Source organism: Manacus candei, unplaced genomic scaffold (assembly GCF_025592945.1).
Source record: "Manacus candei isolate 608988 ecotype Guabito, Panama unplaced genomic scaffold, ASM2559294v1 h1tg000025l, whole genome shotgun sequence".
NCBI lineage: Eukaryota > Metazoa > Chordata > Aves > Passeriformes > Pipridae > Manacus > Manacus candei.
Window position 1 is genome coordinate 8,836,571 of NW_026138073.1, and position 22,581 is coordinate 8,859,151.

The window sequence follows — 22,581 nt, forward strand, 5'->3', positions numbered from 1 at the left end:
GAAGGATAAGTCTGCATAGATCAAAACAGGAAAGCCCATTTTTTGATGTAGTTGCAGTGATGGGCGCTGGGTAACCTGTCCCCAGTCAGGGCACGACCACACGCTATGAGCAGTTCCCACCCTCTCTCCTCTCTAAGGCCGTTCTATCTTTCTTAGGGACAGGAAAGGCATTCAGAGTCTTTCTTAATCATTGAAAGCTCTTCTACTTATCACTGAGCTGTTGGGCCACATGACACCTAAATAATCTTGCACAGCAGGGGAAATTGCTGCTGAACAGTTAGCAGAGCACCCCAGAATTACGGGACTTTGTTTAACTTCATCTCCAACAGTATGAAGTTTCATCTGACTGTTTGCTCTTTTCTCTGCAAAAATACTCCAGTACCAACACAGAGGCATGGATAAGTCATGCACTGGCCCATTGCCCAGCTTAGTGCTTGGTTTGGCTTCAGCAGTTCAGCTGACACACACATCTCTCTTTGATTTCCTTTCCTCAGCCCTCCATTTCCCCAGAGTCCCTTCCCCTCCTGCCCCGCAGCTTTCCATCACCACTCTCCATTCACAAGCAGGGCTGCACGTGATCCCCTACTCAGGTCACACAGGCCCTTGTTCAGGCTGTGTTGTGCCTTACTCTGCAAGTTACCACCCAAAAACAATAAAATAAAAATCAATAGAACTATTGAGCAAGATACACTAGACCTGACTGGAAAAGAGCAAAACAGCCCAGAGAATAAAGTGGGAGATGATCTTGTCATGTCACATCCAGCTTTCCTACACAGCCATGTGCTGCCTCCTGCAGCAACAACCCAGCCCATTAGACACACTCAGCCTTTCTTTCACCTTTTTAGACACCAGTCATTGATAATCTGTGCAATTAGTGTTAGGCTTATGGTTGGACTCAATGATCTTAAAGGTCTTTTCCAACCTAAATGATTCTGTGATTAATCCTGCCTGTCACTACAGCTACAGCATATCTGCAGATTGCAATTCCGCACAACAGCTGAATATATTCCATAAGAGCAAGAATCTTCTTAATGGATTTCTGCAGCAAGAGTAGAAAATGAGGGTGTTTCCAGCTACATACATCCTAGTGAGAGGCAATGAATGACACTCCCATAGCATTTTGCTAATAACCTCAAATAGAGTGAAGAGTTCATCTGGGAGGGGCAATTTTTTTTTTTTTGTAAAAGTTTGATGGGCTTTCAGAATCCAATATTTCAGAGCTTCCTCATTGCTAATTAAGGGTTAGTATACTAAATTAGCAGTAAATTAACATTCATTTCTCTGCTAGTACACTAGAGCTGCAGAAAATTACCCAAATTATTCAGGTAGTGACATTCATCACTGGGTGGAATTACTGTAGCTTAAACAAGATTTAGTGCTACTCTGCAGCTAATATTCACAGCTGCAGGAGCAGAGAGGCAGGCTCCCTCATTCACAGCAATTTTGACAGCAGAAGTACCAAGACAGGGTAAAATGTTCATCTGAGCTGCTGATTATAGAGGCAAGAGGACAGGACAGGCCATGCATTGCTGAGAGATCGCTGCATGCTTGGGGTGCAAATAGGGAGATGGCACCTGGGTGGTGGCTGCAAGTGACCAAATGCTGCTGTAAAATGAAAATATCACCCTAAAAATATCTTTGTGCAGTTGCTGGGGATAATTGATGCTGGTGTAGCATTACTTCAAACCAGTCGTAAAGCTCCATCTGTAGCTGCAGCTCTATAGACATTTCATAATTATGTTTAATATTGCAATCCCTTATTTCTAGGGAGGATTTGAGGATCTCTGCACATTTGTCTAAATGATGAGTGTTTTATCTATGGCTTAGGAGCTTTCTTTCCTCCCTGGGGAATAGTTGGCTCTAGAAGTTGCTGCCTGCTTCCAGAGCGCTCCCCCACCTCCTTTTAGGTCAAATGCAACTCAACCATAGCAGGCTGAAGAAACCAGGTAAGCTTTTGATGGTCTAGGCAAGAGGTAGTGGGCACCTTACTGCAACAACATGCCCATATCCAAAAAGGGACATTTCCTGATGTCTTCCTGACATTGTCACAGAGCTCACCTGACATGCAGAAGCCTGGAGCTTGCTGTGTTCCCAGGCCAGGGTGTTCCCGGTACTTTTGCAACATTTATGGAAAATGTAAAACTTGCACATTGGGACTTTCCTGGGCGCTCTCTGCTTTTGGGCAGGCAGCAGGAAAGGTATGCAGTCAGGGAATGTCCCTGTGGGAAATTAGCCAGAGGGAGGGAAGCAGAATTCCTGTGCAAAAAGGAAGGTGGCAAAGGGGAAGATGGAGACACTGAGGACAAAGCACTGCTGCTTTCTCATTCACTAAAACTGTATGTCAAGAATCAAACACTTTAACATTTGAGGAGAAACTCCTCAGGATATCATTGTACCCTTGACTATTAAGAACACAACCACTTTGTAAAATGTATATGCTTGAATAGACACAGTTACACAGACAACAGGACATATCCCTTTTGATCACAAAGAAGTCCATGTGCTGTCTGAAGCCTTGTGCAGAATGGCAGCAGGGGTCTTTACACTCTATTTTTAAATTTTCCAGACCAGGGGAATGAGTTGTTCCCCCCTGGAAATAAAAGTCCCAATCTAAAGCAGGCATGTTTTTAAGCTCACGGATGGAGATTTCAGATGCCACCACTATTAATTTTCACTCTTCTGGCTCTGTTCCTTGTCTGCTGCTGGCAATCACAGTGGGATCAAGAATGAGTCTCAAAACAGGAGGAAAAGACAGTTGTCTAGTTGTGCTTTTTACATTCTCTCACAAGCAGCCCAAACCAGAGATGATAATGCATATCATAATTAACTAAGGCCCTTCACAAACTGCCTGGGGCAGGTTTTTATAGATACTGGCTTCTGGGTGGACAACTGGCAAGCAGACTTTTACTGCCTGGAAACAAAGGCATTGCAAAAAGCCAGTAAGTTAAATCAATGTTCTATTAATTCATTTTTAAAGTCTCACAGGAACATTGTACTCTTTGTCCAAAAATGTTCCAGAGCTTTAACAGCTGCACTGCTAGCACAAGGAGCAGAACAACAGGCTTCTTAGATGTCAGTGTGTGCAGGGACACTGTTCTCTCCTGTTTTAAACCCACCAGGTTTCATACAAAGCTGGTATCAGCCCACTTTTGTCACTTGCCCTTAAGATGAAGAATCACCAGATTGCTGTACTAGGAAGAGCTACTAACATGAAGAAGCAAATCTCTTATTTGTGGGGCAGGAGGAACCCCCTTAGCCCCCCAGCAGTTTGTCTCTCCCCTACTTTATCCTTCATGGCACAGGGTCCCCACATATGTGCCTTAGTGCTAAGCAGTGGCAGAGGGAAGAAATCCATTGTCACCACTTTTCGACCACCCCCCAGGGGGGGTGGAGATGAGGGAATAAGAGAAGAATCTATTTACTTGCTCCTTTGTGACCTGCAATAGAGAAAGAATTTTGCACAGTGCTCTCAGGAGGAGCAGCTGGTGTCTCCTCTCCCAGAGGGATGAAGTTTGCTCTCCAGGCAATGTGGAGAGGACAGCAAGGGAACTCAAGTTCCCTAAATCTTTTTTGGCACTGTGTGCTGGTTTAAAAGTTAACCAGCAGGGGGAATGAACTCAACTCAAAGGAGAGATTATAAGTCAGAATAACAATTTATTAAAATAATACAGTAAGTACAATAATACAAACAAACAATTGGTCTCAACCCACAAAAACCCAAATGTATAACCCAGTGCCCTGGGGCATGAACAAAGTGGTGTTCCTTGGGCCCTGTTTGAGTCCAAAGTAAAGGGAGAGGGGAAGAACCTGCTGGTGGGAGAGCTGCTGCAGTCTGGCCAGAACTGGTGATCGCAGTCCAGTGGTGGTCTAAGTCTGGTTGAGAGCGATGAGATGCAGCCGTCCTCTGGATCCCACGAGTGGGTTAAAAAATGTTCCAAAACTCCAAGATTATATATCCTCCAGTTCAGGCAGGAATGCTTGGTACTCCCCTCAGGGTGGGGAGTTTCACAAAGGGTGTGAGGACAGAAACATCCTCCTATCTCACAGGCCTCTTAACACCTAGTTTATAGCCTGAGGAGTCAGGCTCTATGGGCGGAGGGTGCGAATAGTCTATTGACAACAATAGTCTAGTTTCTGGGAAATGACATGGAAGGCTATAGAATACAGTTTTGGGTTACACCCACCATGATGAACTGATCTCAGTTGTCCTAACTAGGACACACTGTTTATCCTGGGGGAGGTGTAAGGGGCAGGACTGTTTCTCTCATTAGTTATGGCCTCATCTGAGCTCCTGCCTGCTTCACAAAGCCCTTCCTGCAGGACCTAGTTACAGAGAACGCCTCAGTGGAACACAGCACTTCCAAATGTCAGCAAATGTTGAGGGGAACGTGGGATAAGACCTGAGACTACAAGAACAAATGAACAGAGAAACCCAGATGTGTTATTTGGTACTGAAGCTGCATTATGATGCCGTGAGGGGCGGGAGATCCAGCAGCTGACAGTGCTGGGGTGCTTCTGGGGGGTGACTGCACCTCGACCCAGCCCCATGCCCAGCCCCATCCTCGAGAGGGGCAGTAACACCTCACCCCCCAGTTAGTAATGCTGTTCCCCAGCAGCTCACAGAGCCCGTACGTGGGGCTGGAGGTTCACAGTCCCCATTTTGCAGAGAACTGAGGTTTCTGCAGTGACTTCCCCAAGCTCAGCCGGGAGGTCTGAGCAGAGCCAAGCACAGATCGCAGGACTCCTGCACACCAAGTTACCAGCTCTGCATTAGGTTAAACTGCCCTACAAGCATAAAGTGCCTCAGAGCACAGTTTCTGGGCACAGAGTAGGAACTGCACAAAGCAGAGCATCTGTGCCGGTGCTGTACCCCGAGCTCAGCCTGCTCTGACTTTGCCCATCCATCTGTACCTTCCCCTTTTCCCAAAGGGCTCTCCCCGACCAAACACCACCATACATTTTGGAAGGATTTCCATCGTGTGGGTATTCCATAGGTGTTTTTAACTTTCTATGTTTTCAAAAGAAAAAGAAAAGCAATTAATATCTTGCAGTGACAAAGAACGTATGCTGTGACATTGGAAAACATGCATCATGTTATTAACAAAAGCTGTAGAACTAGTCTGTTACAGGGACTAAGTCAAAGTGCCAATTTTTTAATGCTGTTTACCAAATCAAACAGGCATTCTGCAGTCCACCTGTTCCTACTGCCGCTGACTTCACAAGAGTCATCTTCTGAAGCCAGAGAAATAATTACTGGACCAGTTTATTGGTGGCAGCTGGTTTGGAGTGAAAAAGACCAAAATTTGCAATAATTAAAGACCGTAAAGGATGCAAGCTATTAAGAGGACAAAGAAAGTAAAACAAATCTGTCCAGGATGGGCAAATGGACACCCTCCATGGGAAGCCAAAACCTCTCCTCCAAGCTGATGTACTCACCGTCAACTCACAGGGAAGTCCATAAAGGCGGGGCAGGGGAAAAGCACAACAATCCAAACTTCTGCATTTATTTATCCAGGAATTATTGCCCAGCCCTTGCCACTGACACAGAATTCAAAGTGCTGGAATTAAGCAATGGCCTAGAGACCAACCTGTGCCAGCTGCTTCAAAAGGCCCTGTAAAATCCCATAATGGAGAATTATACACAACATGCCTGAGGGATAAGCTGTGTTTAGCATGTGGCCGGAAGTACAAAGGATGAAACTCCATCCCACCTAGCTGCAGATGATATTGCTAATCATACAAATGATGCCAATCTGTCAGTCTCAATATCCTACCTTGTGGCAATGAGTACCACAGGCTAATTAAAACTTAGGTTAAAATGCTTCCTATTAAAGCTATTCAATGCATTGACTTCAAATTTAATTTTATGTCTCTCTTTCTTATTCAACAGAAGAAAAAGTCATGGCATTGGTGTTTTATTTATATCCATCACAGTCTGTCTCTCAGTGGCACATCCCATGTATTGTCCTCCTTAAAATAAACAGACCTAACCTTTTCAGTCTCTGCTGCATGCAAATCTTTCCAGTAAAGTATTTTCTATGCTTCTGATTAGGTTTGTTGCCCTTCGCTGAACCTCTTCTATTTCCTGCTCTATCATTTTTTAATTAGGGTAACCAAACCAAACATGCCTCTCAAGGTGAGGCCACATCACCATCTCTAGAACAACACTGTCATATTTTCAGTGTTGTCCTCTATTCAGCAAATTAATGTCATGCCGTTTCATATTTATGCTTTCCTGATCACTGCTCAGACCTCAGCAGATGTTTTCCATTGAGCTCTTTGAGATATTTTTTGTTTTGAAGCTCACCCCATTATACAATCAGCTGCTGCATCCAATTAGTAGTAACTTCCTTTTACTCACATTGCATTTTACTATCAGTATTTTGATTAATATAGCTTTGGTAAAGTCAAGGGAAATTCTTAATCACTTTTAGATTTGATTAAATTTTGGAGCATCAAATTTCAGCAATTTTCTACTTACTGTCTTTTTCAGATTATCATAAAATACTGAGTACAAGCTCAAGGGGTGCCTACCATGCAAATGTCTGTATATATAATTACTGAAGCACTCCACAGAGATATGATTTTCAAAAAATGCATGTATCATAACATAAATGAAAGCCTAATTTTTTTTAAAGCATTTTCAAATCTCAAACATCAGCTTTCTGCACCTGCACCACAAGTCTACAAGAGGGAAGGAGTGAAGTGGCCTCTGTCACTTCCCAGGGTGCATTCACATGCACATCACCAAGCCAAACAAACCCACCTCCTCCGGCTGCTGTAACACAATTTTCAAGAAAGGTGAACATGACAGCCTTCAAAGGGATTTTAAACAAAACAATGTCAGGAAAGGCTTCATCACCCTATGTATCGCACACTTCTATAGCCTGTGAAGAGAAATACCCCTCTCAGTGAAATTCAGACCACATAAGGTTTTTGAATTCAGAATGTCTTTTTATAATGATATATTCATGCTCACTGCCATCCTTCAGAAACTTCCTTCAGAGTGAATGCTTCTCTCACCAAAAAAAAGTGCATTGAATTACTTTAGAGGGAATCAAGTTTCTGAACATCTACAGTGGGAAGAAAAGGGGTGAATGGAATCTTCAGCAGTTTCACATCTAGATAGATGTCCCTTTCCAAGGATTTATTTATAGAACCATAGAAGGATTTCAGTTGGAAGGAACCTTAAAAATCATCTAGTTCCAAACTCCCTGCCATGGGCAGAAACACCTTCCACTTGTCCAACCAAGTCTTAAACACTGCCAGAGATGGGGCATCCACAGCTTCTCTGGGAAATCTGTGCCAGTGCCTCACCACCCTCACACAAAAGAATTTCTTCCTAATATCTAATTCAAACCTACTCTCAGTTTAAATCCATTCCCTCTTGTGCTACCACTACATATCTTTGTAAAAAGTCCCACTCCAGCTCTCTTTAAGTCCCTTTCAGGACTGTAAGATCTTCCCAAAACCTTCTGTTCTCCACGTTGAACAACCCCAGCTTTCTCAGCCTGTCTTCATAGGGGAGGTGTTCCAGCCCTCTGATCATCTGTGTGGCCTCCTCTGGACTGGCTCCAACAGGTCCATATCTTTCTTGTGCTGAGGCCCCCAGAAGTGGATGCAGCACTGTAGGTGGGGTCTTACAAGAGTGGAGCGGGAGAATCACCTCCCTCAATCTGCAGGCCACGCTGCTGCGGTTGCATCCCAGGACACGGTTGGCTTTCCAGGCTGCAAGTGCACGTTGCCAGGTCATGTTGAGCATCTCATCAACCAACACCCCTAAGTCCTTCTCCTCATGGCTGCTGTCAATCCATTCTCCCCCCAGTTTATGCTTGTGCCTGGAATTGCCCCAACCCAAGTGGAGGACTGTGCGCTTGGCCTTGTGGAACTTCATGAGGTTTGCACAGGACTGCCTCTCACGCCTGTCCAAGTCTCTCTGGATGGCATCCCTTCCCTCCACTGTGTTGACCACATCACACAGCTTGCTGTCATTGGCAAACTTGCTGAGGGTGCCCTCAATTCCAACAAGAATATTAAACAGTAGTGGTCTCAGTATCAACCCCCAAGGAATGCCACTCGTCACTGCTTTCCACTTGGGTATCAAGCCATTGACCAGAGACATGGAGATAGATGGAAAGCTATGCTCCTACCAGAGAAATATTCCCAAGTTCTTGGCAACAGCCACGGACAGGAGGCATTTTGCCATATAGATAGCTGAAGAGCTCACCACAAATCACTGTTTAGTGCTGTGGTTGCTGGCAGTGGCTTCTGGGATATTATTAATTATAGGAGTTGATTTAAAAAGAATATTTTCCCCAGCATATGACATACTAAGCTGTCACTAGTTACTTATTTCTAATGAGAATTTCTGCATATTAGGTAAGAGTCCAGAAGCATTACTGGGTATTATGTGAAAAGGCTGTGTTTCTGCTGGGAGGGAAAAATCATCACATTTTCCAGAGATCGGTTTTCTAGAAAAGAAAAATAGCTACTTTCTTTTTAGGACAAAAGCAATAGTTTCTACCTCAGCTTAAGAATCTGCTGCAGGCTCTGAGTCACTGGCTTATTAGCAAAACTGTTTGAAAGAAGCATAAATCTGATTTTCTAAGAAACCAAATCTGCACTTAGACAAAAATCACAGTCTTCCACTTCCCCCTAAATCATGCTCCTTCCCTGTCCTCAGTTCATTCCCACCAACAATGCACCTGCTGGCCTGCTGCTGGACAGATGCTCCCCCAAACCTCCTGCAGCACTTTCCCTTTATCCAGGAGGCTTTTGGCCAGGCCCAGACCTCAAAGGCTGGTGCTTTTCTTCCCAACAGGGAGCCCATCCTCACACCATAATTTCTAGATTATGCTGCAATTCCCTTTTGGCCCTACATACAGAGCAACCCCATTTGTTTTTCTTTTTCCTCTCTCTGCCTCTCTGTCTCCTGAATATAACATGCTGTCAGAACCCCGTGTTGGTTTGTATCTTTTAATGGCTGTCACCACTCAGCAGCTCACTCCCCTTTTAATGGCACATTTCTCCTCTGCTTTTACGCCGAGCCATTACCACTTGGATGACCAACACTGCACACTTCTGGGGTCAGGTATGAGATTGTAAAGTTTGCTGGTGTTAATTTCTCAGTTATTTTTTTGCTGGTGCATAGACACACTCTCTTAGTAAATCATGAGACCTAATGGAGGAGGGAGCCTGAGGGGGTGATGGAGGCACAATTTACAGGAGGTGTTTATAGCTCTTTCTTCTTTCCTCCATCCAAGCCTGTCATCTGGGGAGGCAGCACATCCTGATCTCTACCAATGCAAGATCAAAGCTTTCCAGGTCTGTCAGAACTCTGAGCCTGTCGCTATCCCTATTTACACATGTTTATTTTTATTATTGTTACCATTAATATTAATTCATCTTGACAGTTCCTGAGCAGCCACATGGGTAAGGACCCTACTCCACTAAGTGATGTACAAACGCAAACCAAAATGACAAGAGCTTACAGCCTCAGGAAAAGCTTGCAACAGAGAAGCTGTTTAAATGCTGGACTTGATTCAGGTCAGTTCAGTGTAGATAGAGCCATGTTGCATTGTCCAGGTCATCACAGCAGTTTAGGGCCCCACTTCTGTTACTTTGAGACAGAATTAGGCACCCAGATGTCTTTCAAGTATAGGCTCTCAGGCTCTGTGCACCTTATTTTCACCAGTAGTGAAAATAGTAGAGGGACTGTTGGGTCCCTCATGACAACCTGCTCCAGGATCTTGATTGTCCAATTCATCAGTCACTGAGGTACCCAATTCCCCCCAAAGCAGCAAAGTGCTCGAGTACCTGAGGGATTTAGATGCTTGTTTCATTTTGGCACTCACACCTCTCCCAAGGTGTGAGTGCCAGGAGCACAGAGTCATCATGTTCACAAACACAGAGGTTTGCTCACAACCAATTCTGTGATAAACAGCACCAAAGAAGATGTGTGCCAAATGCAGTTGGGAATTTTACAGTTATTCCTTTAGCACCTCTTCGGATTTTGTTTAGTTCACTCCTGCAACAACAGCTGGAAGCAGTATTTCCGTCAAATTACAGAAAGATTTAGTGTTATCTTAATGTGATACAAGTGTAGCCTGAATTTTATTTATGAGGAAACACAATATGTGCTAATGAATAATAAAGACTGTCTACAAGGGTATTAACCTGTCTCTGACTGCTGCTGCTGCTTGAGCCAGTTCTCACCTTCTTAATAGAGTTCGCAAGTCACAATGGCTCTGCCACTCACTAACCTCCTCCCAAGGGAGCATATTGCAAACATTATTTGTTTTCTAAGGTTTCAGCTAGGGTTTCAGCCCCTACTTCCAACCACTACACAGCTGAGCTGAAAAACAGACTTTCCTCTCTGCTAAAGATGCCCTGCAGGATGGCAAAGCCAACATCTAGACACCAGGGTTGTCCAAATCCACCATCTGAAAACTGATGGTCACAGAAAGAGTTTGGGAAGAGGCTTGGCCCCAGTTTCACTCCAAAAACTGGCAGCAAGTCCAGGATGTAGTCCTTATTTTGCCCTTCTCAGTTTGTCCATCTGCAATATGAACGGGCATTTGGCAGAGCATTAATGTCTGTATCACTGCTATGGATGTGTGGCTGGTGGAAAACAGAAGTTTGGTGTAGTCAACAGTAAAATGACAGCTGCAATCAAGAATAGCACCAATATGGTTCACTGATTATCTGAATTACTTCAGGGTATCTTAGCAAATCTCTGCAATGTATCACAGCTACCAAAGGAACACATGATTTTATGCAAAGAACATTTTTTAAAGATGCAACAAAAAAACCACTGATACAAATAGCCGAGAAAACGCAGTGCTAATGGATGTTCCTTTCCTTCTGCATTATTTATCTTTCATAAAATACTACATAAACACAAATGCTCCTACAGAGAGAGTCAAAAATAGCATATTTGACTTATCTGTTTAAGAAATACTGACATGTGACAACCAAAACGTTTCAACATGGGATTCTTCAGTTTCAACAACTGTCCAAGGGCTCCTCTATTGAAAATAATCAATGCCTTTGACAGATAAAGAGAGGTAATACAGTGACTTATTTTGATCCAACTTGACAGGGGTCTTTTTGACAGTATTTTTCACTGTCAGTCTATTGGATTTGAATTTTAACTGGGGCCTGTGAGAAATATGCTTTTGGTCTTTAGCACTGAATCTTTGCAAATGAAAAGGGCAGTGGGAGAGCCGTACTTACCTGCTTTTTATTTGCCATTTTCTATCAGTCTCCAGTTTTAATTATTCATTTTTAATACCCCTCCCAATTTTTATACTCTTGAGATGTCATAATAAGGCACATTTAAACTATACTTTGCTGCTCCCTTGGCAAGAAGGGACATTTCATGCAGCTAGACTTGGAAAAGGAGCTATTTTCTAATGTCACAGTGTTCAGACTGACAGTTCAGTTGCATCAATAGCTCATTTGTTCTGCTCTTATGAGACTGCAGAAACCTAAAAGAAGTTATTAATATTGATTATTAAATACAATTGTCCATGTAGGAGCTAAGGATCTCTTCATTAAAATTCTTTATGCAAAACACATCTTTCCATTAAAATAAAAAAATAAAAATAAAAAATCAACAAAGGATCCAGATCTGAATTCTCATAGAACAAAATCAAGAAATTTTTTTAAATAAAAACTTAAATTACAAGCTGCTCCTTCATTGCTGCAAAGCCGCATCAAATAGGTGAGGAGCTCTAGGCTTGCTGTTGGCAGACATCACCCTCAGACAAAGAAAAGGCAGGTGCAGGGTGAAGAGGATAGAGGGAAATTCCTCATTATTCTGTGTGTTGATAACAGCTTCTTTCAATAATTACCATCTTGAACAACTTCTCCCACTGAGCGGTCAGTCAAAATCCACTTATTCTGATCCAAGTTGTTAGTTCCTGGCTGTGATTCCACAAACATTTTCATCATATAATTTATTTTGGCTTTGATATAAATATGTGACCCTGAAGGGTTCAGTATCTAAATATTTATTTGTTTCTAAGCCTAAGTTTACAGTGTAAAGTGTGAAAATTCCCTTTGGGTATAACAATGCTCAAAGAGACAAGGCTACAAGATGGCTGAAGGTACAAAGGTACAGGAAATAAAAGGCCTTGTATTCCCAACTCATCATCCCATATATGGCTTGAGACAAGAACCGCATCCTGGCTTTTGATGTATTGTTGTTGTATATGTTGAGAGCTCAGTTGTGTTTAAATGTAGTACTTCAGCTCCTTTGCTTAACAACACCTGCTAACTTGCTTGACATCTCAAAGAGTTTCTTAAAATATTCTTAAACCTTTGGCATCCCTTCCTGCCCTAGGCTTCATGAATAAAACATTTATCCAGTCAGCAGCTTTAGCAAAGAGGAACAGCCAAGTTCCATCCATCAACGTCAGCAGCTGAATTACTGAGCGATTTCAGATCCTTTAATAACTCTGTTTCTTTATGACTGTGTTGGTAAACAATCAAATAGTGCTGGCACCTGGCTTTCAGTGAACATTAACTTTTTTTGCATTATCAAATACTACTAAGAGAGCTTGTTGCTGTTATAGTTATTTCAATTAAAAAATGTCTGTAATGCTGCCCACCTTCATGAAAATGCACTGAGGTTTAGTCTTGATTTGTTATGAAGGTCATCGAGAGCTACTCACATTAAACCTGCTGGGACTTTAAAAAAAGAGCAAGGATAAATAGAGCCTTTACTTCACATATAATGTGCTTCATTTATCATTGGGATCACCATGTAGTAATACACTGCCCTTTTGTAAGGTTGTTAATAGAAACTAAGCATTTTGGGGTGAAAAACCGATGATATAAGGCTTCTGTTGTTGTAGAACTCCAATGAAGCTTGGAGGTCCAAGTACTAATGGGAAATTGCCTACAGACATTCAAAAGGAGGTTCCTGGTATGAGCCGCTGTGCTGGGGAGGAGGGGGAACAGGGAGAAGAAAAATCAGCTTTCTGAAGTGAAAATGTAGTCAGAATGTATCCAAGCACATTTGGTTTGAATTAAACGGATATTCAAGATAAAAATCTTTTCATTGCACTTTACAGTGGCAGAACAGCAGGAAAAGATTTTCCTCACACTTGGATACAAGCACCAGTTTAGCCTCTAACCAGGGCATGCAAATGGAAAGCCTTGGTATTCAATCCTCTAACCTCTCACACAGGAAAACTAATCTTAGGTATGCAGGAATAACACCCTGAAGTCAAAAGGGTCATCTAAATAAGGATGACTGGCCAGGGTACAGCCCCCGATCTGCCTTTATTCACTAGGGATTTGTGCCTGGAATATAAACAGCAAATACCCTCAGACATGCTGTGATATGAGCATAACTTTAAATATCTGATCCTGCAAAAATGATCCTTCCCATCTCTGGGACAGAAACAATTACCAGCATAGAATCTGCAGAGGATGAAAACCATGTGAAGTCCCAACAAAAAAGAGAAGAGCACAAGCCTCCCTAAGCCCATCTAGACCCTTGCTCCCAAGACTTTTGTGCGCAGATGAAAGGTGTCACTGTGGGATCACCCCAGAGACAGCTCTCAGGGGTTCCAGTATTTTCTTTCCCCTCTGGGGAGACTCTCTTCCCCCAGCACAGCATCAGCAATAGCTCCTGTGTTGCCTTGCTCTGCTGAGCACTGCTAAGCCAGGTTAAAGCAGAGCAATGTGTGCAGAAATATGGGAGGTGTTTTCTCACCTCCCAGTACACGTTCCCCAGCTGGTAGGAAACCACAGGCTGATTGCACCAGAGAAAACGTGGTTTTTTACAGGTTTCTGCAGGTTTAAATGAGCTCTGTGCTACTGAAGTCAAGTGGCACACAGGTAGAGACCAGTAACATTTTCATTCAGAGGCATCTTAGAGCCTCTCCATAGGAAAATAAACAGACTCTTCAGTAAAATTACACCCAATTAAGCCACAGGTAAATAATTAAGCCACAGGCTTCAGTATTTAAGCATTTCCCAGTTGCTTGGATAACTGATGTGTCACCATTATGGATTAAGCTTCTGTAAGTTTTCTCTGTGGCATCTTAAAAATAATAACCAACACTTAGTTATATCCAACTGAAGACTAGCTCTGACTCCTTTGTTGGAATGAAGACAGGTACCACTCCTGAGCAGCACAACTTAGCTCATTCTTTGATTCCCAGAAAGGGTGATTGCAAAGATTATTAACCATGAATGCTCCAGACCCTTGTCACACAGTGGGTTTGCACAACTGCACATGCTAACTCATGCAGGTGTTGATCGTGGCTCATCATGCCAACCAAACCCATTGTCTCTTTTTCCCATCTGCTCCTGGATATCCAGGTTTCATCCCCTCTCATGTACTGCCTCCCTAGGCCCCTTCCCAAAGTCCTGCACACCCAGGCTGGCTTGTGACCCTTTACTGACCGCTTCTGGGGACCACTGTCACTGGCAAAGGACAAGGAGAGGTTTCCATCAAGATCTTCTCCCACCTGCACAAAGCAGCCCAGCAAGGGCAGGAGAGCCAGGTGGGCCTTCCAGCGAGACACTGCATGTCCTGCTGTCACTGGCAGCAGTTTTGGGACAGCTTTTCAGCAATCTGCCTCCCCAGATGAGCCAGAGACAGGAGGTCCCCCTAGACCTGCTCCAACACGTGCAGGGCTGGGATTAGCCATGGCTTTGAGGGCTGGTTTTTTTCTAAATTTATTTTTAAAATTGCAATTCTTCCTATGCCCTGTTAAATGAAAAACATAGGACCCAATGGAGGTCTTTGCACTGGCTTTGGAGTAACACCTGTGAATATCTATTCTCAGCTTAAAAACAAAAAACCAAAAAACTCCAAACCTCATTCCATTTTCCTGCTTGATCCCCAGGCTCTAAAATTGTAAATACAAACTGCACCTCACTCATTTGAAATCTGCAATCTCTCCATCATAAACCAATCTCCAGAGAAATTAGTTACTACTTTTCTGGGAGGGATTTTTTTGTTTTGTTTGTCCACTTTAAAGATTGTGGATTACATAACCAGATATGTGGGTAACCTTTTTTTTAAAAAAGAAAAAAAAAAAAAAAGAAAACATATTAGAAAAACAGTTCCATCTCCCCTATATTGACATCAGCTGCAGCTGAAATGCCCAAGGCAAAAAATCTTTTGTCTTGAATTTTAAAAAAAGTGTGTTTTTTCCCCCCATATCCCCACTGAAACATGTTTCACACTTCACTACTGGAAACATACCCTGCAGACATTTATATCACAGGCTTTGTTATTATAAGTTATAGCAAAAGACAAAAGGAACCAGGTTTTGTAACCACAGGGCAAATATCACAACTGCTAATTTGTTAGGGGGTGACATTTCTGATAATGCTGTTTTAGTCGAGCTACCATTCCATATTGTAATTTCATTATAGCATCCTATCACAGCACTTAATAGGAGGGACACACATGAACAGATCTATTACCTAAAACAAACAAAGATATTAGGAAACTTCTTGGGACTGAGTTGTATATTGACTTCTGGTCAGCATTTCCAGAGAATTTCATTAAATTTATGTCATCAAAAAACATAACTTATGGACCTTCTGAACAGGAACTCATATCAGCAGGAGTAACAATTGTTTTTCCCCATTTTGTGATTTATCATCCATTCCATTACATGCTACACGGACTGTCATTTTTCTTTAAATGTGTTTGATAAAAGAGTTCTTGTTCTACTAGGTCAGGTATTATTATTCACCAACATTATGTACTAACCACCACAAATGCCAGCAGCAGCTGCAGAGCTGTTGCTGAACACCAGAGTTAGCACTGGGCTTTTCCCTGCCACACACCCGTCCCATAAAATGGGGGAGAAGCTGCAGAGGGAGTAGCTCCCCATTCCTTCCCTGTGCAAAGCAGGACACATGCACTGTCACAGCCAATACCACAGCACGAGGCTGCCGTGAGTAGAAAACAGCTGTGCCTCTCCACAACACAGCCCATCTAAAAGATTCAGAGCTGCATTTGCTCCCCACTGACCCTGTGGCTGGTTGTCACTCTCACAGGTCTGTGGCTGTAATTGCTCCATGTCAATCCCCCTCTTGCACCAACAGCCCTACCCAATTTCCCAGGGATTTTGCAGCACAGGGGTGTCAGCCACACTGCCCTGAGAGGCAGCTGTGGGCTGAGGACCTGCCCTTTTGCATCCTCTGTACCAGCAAGTGGCCTGGGAGATCGGCATAGCAGAGATCAGCAAAAGCTCGAGTCTCTCTTTGAGACTAGTTCTTAGATGCTAGTTCTTAGATGGTCCCTTATCTGCTCTTAATTATCCAGGCTATTTTTACATGGTTTCTCCCCCCATTTCCTAATTGCCTGAACTTATTTTCCTGATGGTTTTCTGAAGATGAATTTCAGGAGCTCAGTATCTCAGGCAATTTCCAGATGCAATTAACACCACCACTCCCCTCATTAGGGAGTGGCCTACTTTCTCTCCAGCACTACCATACCTCTGAAATGTTTGGAAGAAGTCCTTATTATCCTCCCCATAGCTCTTTTGCTAACATTAACTCCTTATGCTTCACAGGGCTCTCCTCTCCCTGCCTGCAGCTGGGAAATATGTGCTGCAGTCCCCTCCATTTGCTGCTTTCCTTCTCAAATTTCTGCACTGGGTAGTTGTAGTTCCCAGTCCTGGATGAAGAGCTGTGGTGCCTGTTCCAGTCTACAGTCAAGTCCCATTCTGACACCCATCAGCAGTCAGAGTACACAGCTGACACTGCTCTAGGTGCTGCTCAGACAGGTAAGAGTGATCCCATCCCAGACAGTTTGCAATCAGTTCAGAGAAATCAAGGAAGGATAATGATTCTCTTGGAAATTCTGGGTACTGAGGCACAAACACACACAGTGTACAGCAAGCCTGGATTTACAGCTCAGTTACAAATAACCTTTTTCTTTTAAGTACCCAAGTGTATCTCCTCCTCTCTACTCAAGCTGAACTCCTCTTGACTTCAGTAGGAGTTCCTCAAGTAAGAGGAGGTGATTTGGCACAGCAGACTGGACATCCTGGTACTGGCACATCCTACAAACCCATCAGTTAGGAACCAAAACCAAAGACTTCTTTCCAGAGCTAACCCATCAAGAGCCCACATAGGAGACTAAACTTAATTGTCTGTGGCTGTTACAATATCAGATAACCCCTGCAGAGGTAAACAAGAAAACTTGAGAGATTAATATTTTCTTTGATATAAACTTTGTAAGATGCTCTGTTGTCAAAAAGCCCACAGAGATTACTTGTGCTGTAGTAGGAGGCACTTCATTTTCCAGAATATATGACCCAGCAGAAATTACTGTCAGCTCCCCAACCAGCCGAGGGGTATCGATTCCCCCGTTACTACAGCAACCCATTAGTTATTAGATCGTGTCTCGTATGCAGTGACTAATCTGCCTCAGCGAGGTCTCGGATTTTGACACTTTTTCATTCTAATCTTTAATTAGTTTATTTGATGTGGCCTGCACATTTTATTTTTATACTAAGTAGTTATTGAAAATACAGTCAAAGTGAGCAGAGATCAAAGGAGCAAAACCAGTAGGCTGTCAACTAAACTAGTTATGCAAAATAATAATAAGTAAAAAAAAAAGTAGCATGCCATATCAAACACGTAAGCCAGCTCCACTCAACACTCCTGAAGTCGCACAGAAATCAACCCAGGACACTCTTCCATCCCCGGACTTCACTTGAAACATAAGTGCCCCTTTCTATCGCCCCCATCTCAATGATTACACCAAAAGACTAGGAAGCGTTCACCAGCAACTTTATCAACTTCCTTTGATACTTGGCTTCTTGAGGAGGAATAGACTTTGAGAGGTATCATCCCTTTACACCAAAATAGCCAGAGATTGGGTATCTTTTTATGGCTTATCCTGTCTTTGATGTCAAGTGGTAAGTGAAGGGTCTGCATGACAATCCAAACCGGGACAGAGGAGCAGCGTACTTGGCTAAAGACCTACACTCATTCTCACAAACAACTTTACACGTAAAACTGCAGATTTTGGCCACAAACATAAGCAACTTTAACTTTTTATCACACTCATTAATAAGCCCCTGTGTCACCTGACAAAAAAATCCCAGCACTGCAAACAAAAACCCTCACATTAATTTGACAAGTTTTTCATATTAAAAAAAAAAATCACCAAAAAAAACAAATTGAGAAAATGCAGTACCAAAAGCCAAAAAAAAAATTAAAATTATGAATTTAGGTTTAACTGAGACGCCATAATAACAACTTTTTACATCTCCTTCTCCTACATTGTAATTAATCAGAAATAAAGTTCCAAGTGGAGTCTATCCCTTCCAGCTTTCCTATTACGCAATACAAAAAAGGAAAGCAACTTCATTCCCATGCAATAAAATCCAGTTATGTCTACTGACTGCACAGGAAAGGCAATCGCTGAGTGTCTACCATGGGAAAGTTTCATTACATCAACAGTCTGCATCCTGGTAAAATCTCTCTTGGTATCTCTCAAGGAAACCACACACCCCTTGCACAATTGTACAATATCAATGACAACAGATCAATGTGCCAGGTCTGCTGTTCTACTGAGTACCAGCAGAACATCAGGCATAACATGTCCGGTTATTGAAGAGCAGATGGTGAGGACTGTCAGATGAACTGACTTCAGAACCGCTGCCCTAACACGCAAAGAGCAAGCTCCAGCTAATGCCTTTCCAGGTAATGCCTCCCTTTCCTTTCACCTACAGAAGTTTAGGCACACAACACCCACCAGATTCTTGTGCACTTAAATGGATGAACATGTAAAACCAACGTCCCTCTGTAGGTTTTGACCCTGCTCCATCTCTAGATGTCAGTGTCTACAGGTTTCAGGGACATGTCTAAACTTACACAAGCAAGATGCACTTAGTAGGCATGAAAAAATTGCCAAAGTATTCAATAAGGAGAAGTTTTGCTTTAGCCTCATTTAGTAGCAAACTACAGATTCATGCTATGGCTCTTCCCCAACTTTGATTCATCAAGTGGAGGAAAAGGATCCCAAAGAAGAAGGGATTAGGGTAAATATCCAGATATCTGACTGCATGCATTTTCATTGCTTGGTATGAACCAGGCTGGAGGGCAGAAAAGGTTTCAAATTCAATCTAAGAACTGCTTCACCAGTATCCCTAGCATTTAAATTTCACAACATAGGAAAGATAGGAAGGGAACATTTAGACCACTCACTCACCAGTCCCAGGTCACTCTGTTTAGCACAATCTCCAATGCTTCATTCAGTTTCAAATGTCTCAAATAGGTATGAAATGTGAACAGACTTAAATAGAACAGAATTTGGAATTGTCTTAATCTACATGATACAGCACGGGAGTGTACGTACGTGTGTGCCAGCAGTTTTCCAAGACACACCCACTTTGATCCATTAGAAAATTGACCTAGTATGCTCAAGGGAATGGCTTGAGTTAGCCCAAGTAACCCATTTGTGTTATCATCCATCTTGAACAATTCCCTGGATGCAATTCACGGAACTGCAGACCAGCTATTAAATCATAAAGCTGCTCTCCAGAGAAATCTAACCCAGACTGAGCTCATAGCAGAAGGAACAGTCAAGTGCTCCACCTATAAGCAGCCAAGCTGGGCATACCCGATTACCTAAATGGAAATCTGTAGGCACATTGGATTTGGCAATAAACTGCACTGTATTTTAATATATTAAGATATACATCACTTATAGGAGGTGGACAGAAGCACTAACAAAACACAAAAGGGAGTTTCTCATCACTCTTGGTGAAGATGTAGTAAAATCTTAAGGTAAAGCAAGATGCAATTGCATCAATAAAAGAACACTTAAAAAATTGGCAATTAGGAATTGGCATTTCATACAATTAGACATACAATTAGGGAATGTGACTGACCAGTGGAAGCACCCAAAGAGTTAAGTCATTGCTCCTCACGCTCTTCATTAAGAAGGTGGAGAGTCAGAAGTGATCAGTACTAACACACTAACAAAACAGACCAACTTACATTTTCTGACAAGGTATTTCATAACACATACATATACATAATCATACATGCCTATACATAATCATACACACCAATTTCATCATAGGTAAGCGACACTTTCAGCTCAGACTTTTTTCCATAAGCCTAATATTCTACTTTTGAGTAACCCAGCCTCAGCATGTAAAAAACTGACATCTGAGGCCTTAACTTGAGGCAGAGAGTAAGATCTTAAATCTGTCCCCTGTATACCCCTAACTCCTGTGTCCCATTTGGGGAGTAAGTACAGGTGCTCCTGTCCTCTGAGATTTCCCTCCCAAGAGCCTCCATTTCATCCCAGTGCAGGCCAGGAGAAGCAGTCCCCCCAGCCCTTTCCTATACTAAATGCCTTCTCAATTTCTTCTGAAGTCAATGGGGGTGCAGCACATCCCACAAATTCTCTAGGAGTTCGTAGTTCCAAGCCCAAAGGCCCAGCCTTGTTAACACTATACAGCTGAACACAAGGCCTGTCAGCCATCCCCTTGAAGTCTATTTTATTTAATTACCACTGTCAACTGTCTAAAAGGCTGTTAGCTTAGGAAGGTGAGGTGGAGAAGAGAAGCAGTGTAGGAGAGAAGGTTTACAAACGATCCCTACACATTAGCTTGGTGATGAATGAGGAAGCAGAAGAGACATTGCAGCTAAGTACCAGCTCCTGAGTCTTTGTACACCATTACATAAGCAGTTACCCACAAATAAAGCACATTCTATGCTCTTCTCCATATCATATTTCACTCTAGCATATAAACAATCTGATATGCCTGTAAGCAGAGTCCAGATTCAAGAATATTAAGAAATTGCACAGCTACGGTAATAATGAAACAAAATTCCTAAACCAGAGAAAAACCAGCTATGTGTAATTCATTATGTCACAAGACTGTCATGTTGCTCAACAGAAAAACATGCCTTTTGCCTGGCTTTGATCAGACCCTTCTGCTGCCAGAAATCACACTAAACCTATAGCAAAACATAAATTATGCTTCAGGACATCATACATTTGTCTTGCAAACCTAACCTAACTTTAGGCACTTCTGAGAATAAAGCAACATGCATTGCAAATGTACATACACTGGCAGTGAAGTGACAAAACTACATACAGTTGGACACTACTGTGCTGGAGAAGAACATCTCTGAAGCACAAGTTCTGGCAGCATCACCAGTAAACATGTCTGTGGGCCACATCCTCACACTGGTACCGATTAGTGTAATCCCTTTACTGCAGGGCAGCTCTACAGAAAAGCTCCAGAGAAGCATGTGGTTTAACAGTGCCTGTGTGCTAAATGAGGACACGAACCAGTGAAAGGAAAAGGAACAAGGCTGTAGTAGCCAGTTTATCATACTTGAACCAAGGACTTACTCCTTTTACATACTGCCCTTCACAGCTGCCATGCCTTGGAGGCATTTTCTTTGCTCAGAAAAGCTGTGCACCTCCCCCCACGGTGGCTGGCTGTGATCCCATCACTGCTGTATGGAGCATTAAGGTCAATATGCCTGTAACCATAAATACCGAAATACATTTTGCTAATGATCAACCATCGTCACTGAGCAAAGACAAATGTGTGCAACCGCAAACTCCGAGAGCGCCACAGCATTGCTTTCAGGGGAAGGAAATGCACTGAAGAACCTGGACTTCTTGTCCCTGGAAATAAGCCATGTCTTCATGGCCTAGTCACCTCTATAAATACAATGAAGTATGGTAAATACATCTGGGATTACATTAGACACTGAGCAATTTGGGAAGATTGGTCGACTGTGGAAATCCAAAATGGTCTCACTAAAGCAGCTTAAGTGGTACTAGCTAAGCAGGTTTGGAGCCCACATTTCAATGCACAATACCATTTTATATGGGAACTCACTTTGCAAAACTGTCTAGGCTCAATGTCCATTACTAGACTACTTGCTGATTTATTGTGTCATAAATTGGAACTTCTCCTAGTGCCCTTTGTGTTGATGATGTCATTTGAAGATCACTTCTCTTTATGGTTGGTACATGCGGTAAAAAGATTTACTGTGTTCATATGTCTCCACCAACGGCTCTTATGTACAACCTTTAAGATCCAAACACAGAGTGGGATTCAGCTCACCTCACCAACATCCCAAAGCCAGGCCAGCTTTGCTATATAGGTTCCTTTTCTATAGAAAACAACAAAAGAAGAGGCATGTTCAGATCATGAGTCTTTCCACCTAGCTCAACTTGATGAATCCAAGCCAAAATTAAGTTACATACTTATCTGACTATGCTATGTTCAGTATAACAGGACAGTTATGCAAAATAATAATAAGTAAAAAAAAGTAGCATGCCATATCAAACACGTAACCCAGCTTCACTCCATGCTAGAGAGACCTCTGCCCTGTAAGCAACATAATTTAGAAGGGGAAGGGGGACTGGTAAGCATATTAAGATGGCACATGTCCACCTTATGTAAATGTTTATAACTGGTTTAACCAATTTGTATGATTATTAATGAGATTCTCCCTTCAAGCTTCACTTACCCTGGAGACACAATGAAACAGAAATAAGAAAAGACCTGAACTTGAGGCATTTAGGAGATGAAATCACATCACAATTCT

General features: G+C 42.6%; 1 long non-coding RNA gene across 2 annotated transcripts in view; it reads right to left on the reverse strand.

Annotated features, from left to right (window-relative positions):
* The window catches only part of LOC127471667 (uncharacterized), a 49,444-nt gene that overhangs the window by 23,396 nt on the left and 3,467 nt on the right, over positions 1 to 22,581 (reverse strand). The window contains exons 2-3 of one of the 2 annotated variants that reach the window (XR_007904728.1): positions 22,095 to 22,143; positions 21,382 to 21,501 (exon numbers count right to left, since the gene is read on the reverse strand). This is a non-coding gene — a long non-coding RNA (uncharacterized LOC127471667). Of the gene's footprint in view, positions 1 to 21,381; positions 21,502 to 22,094; positions 22,144 to 22,581 lie in introns of those variants that run through there. The other variant, XR_007904727.1, reaches the window with a different exon arrangement.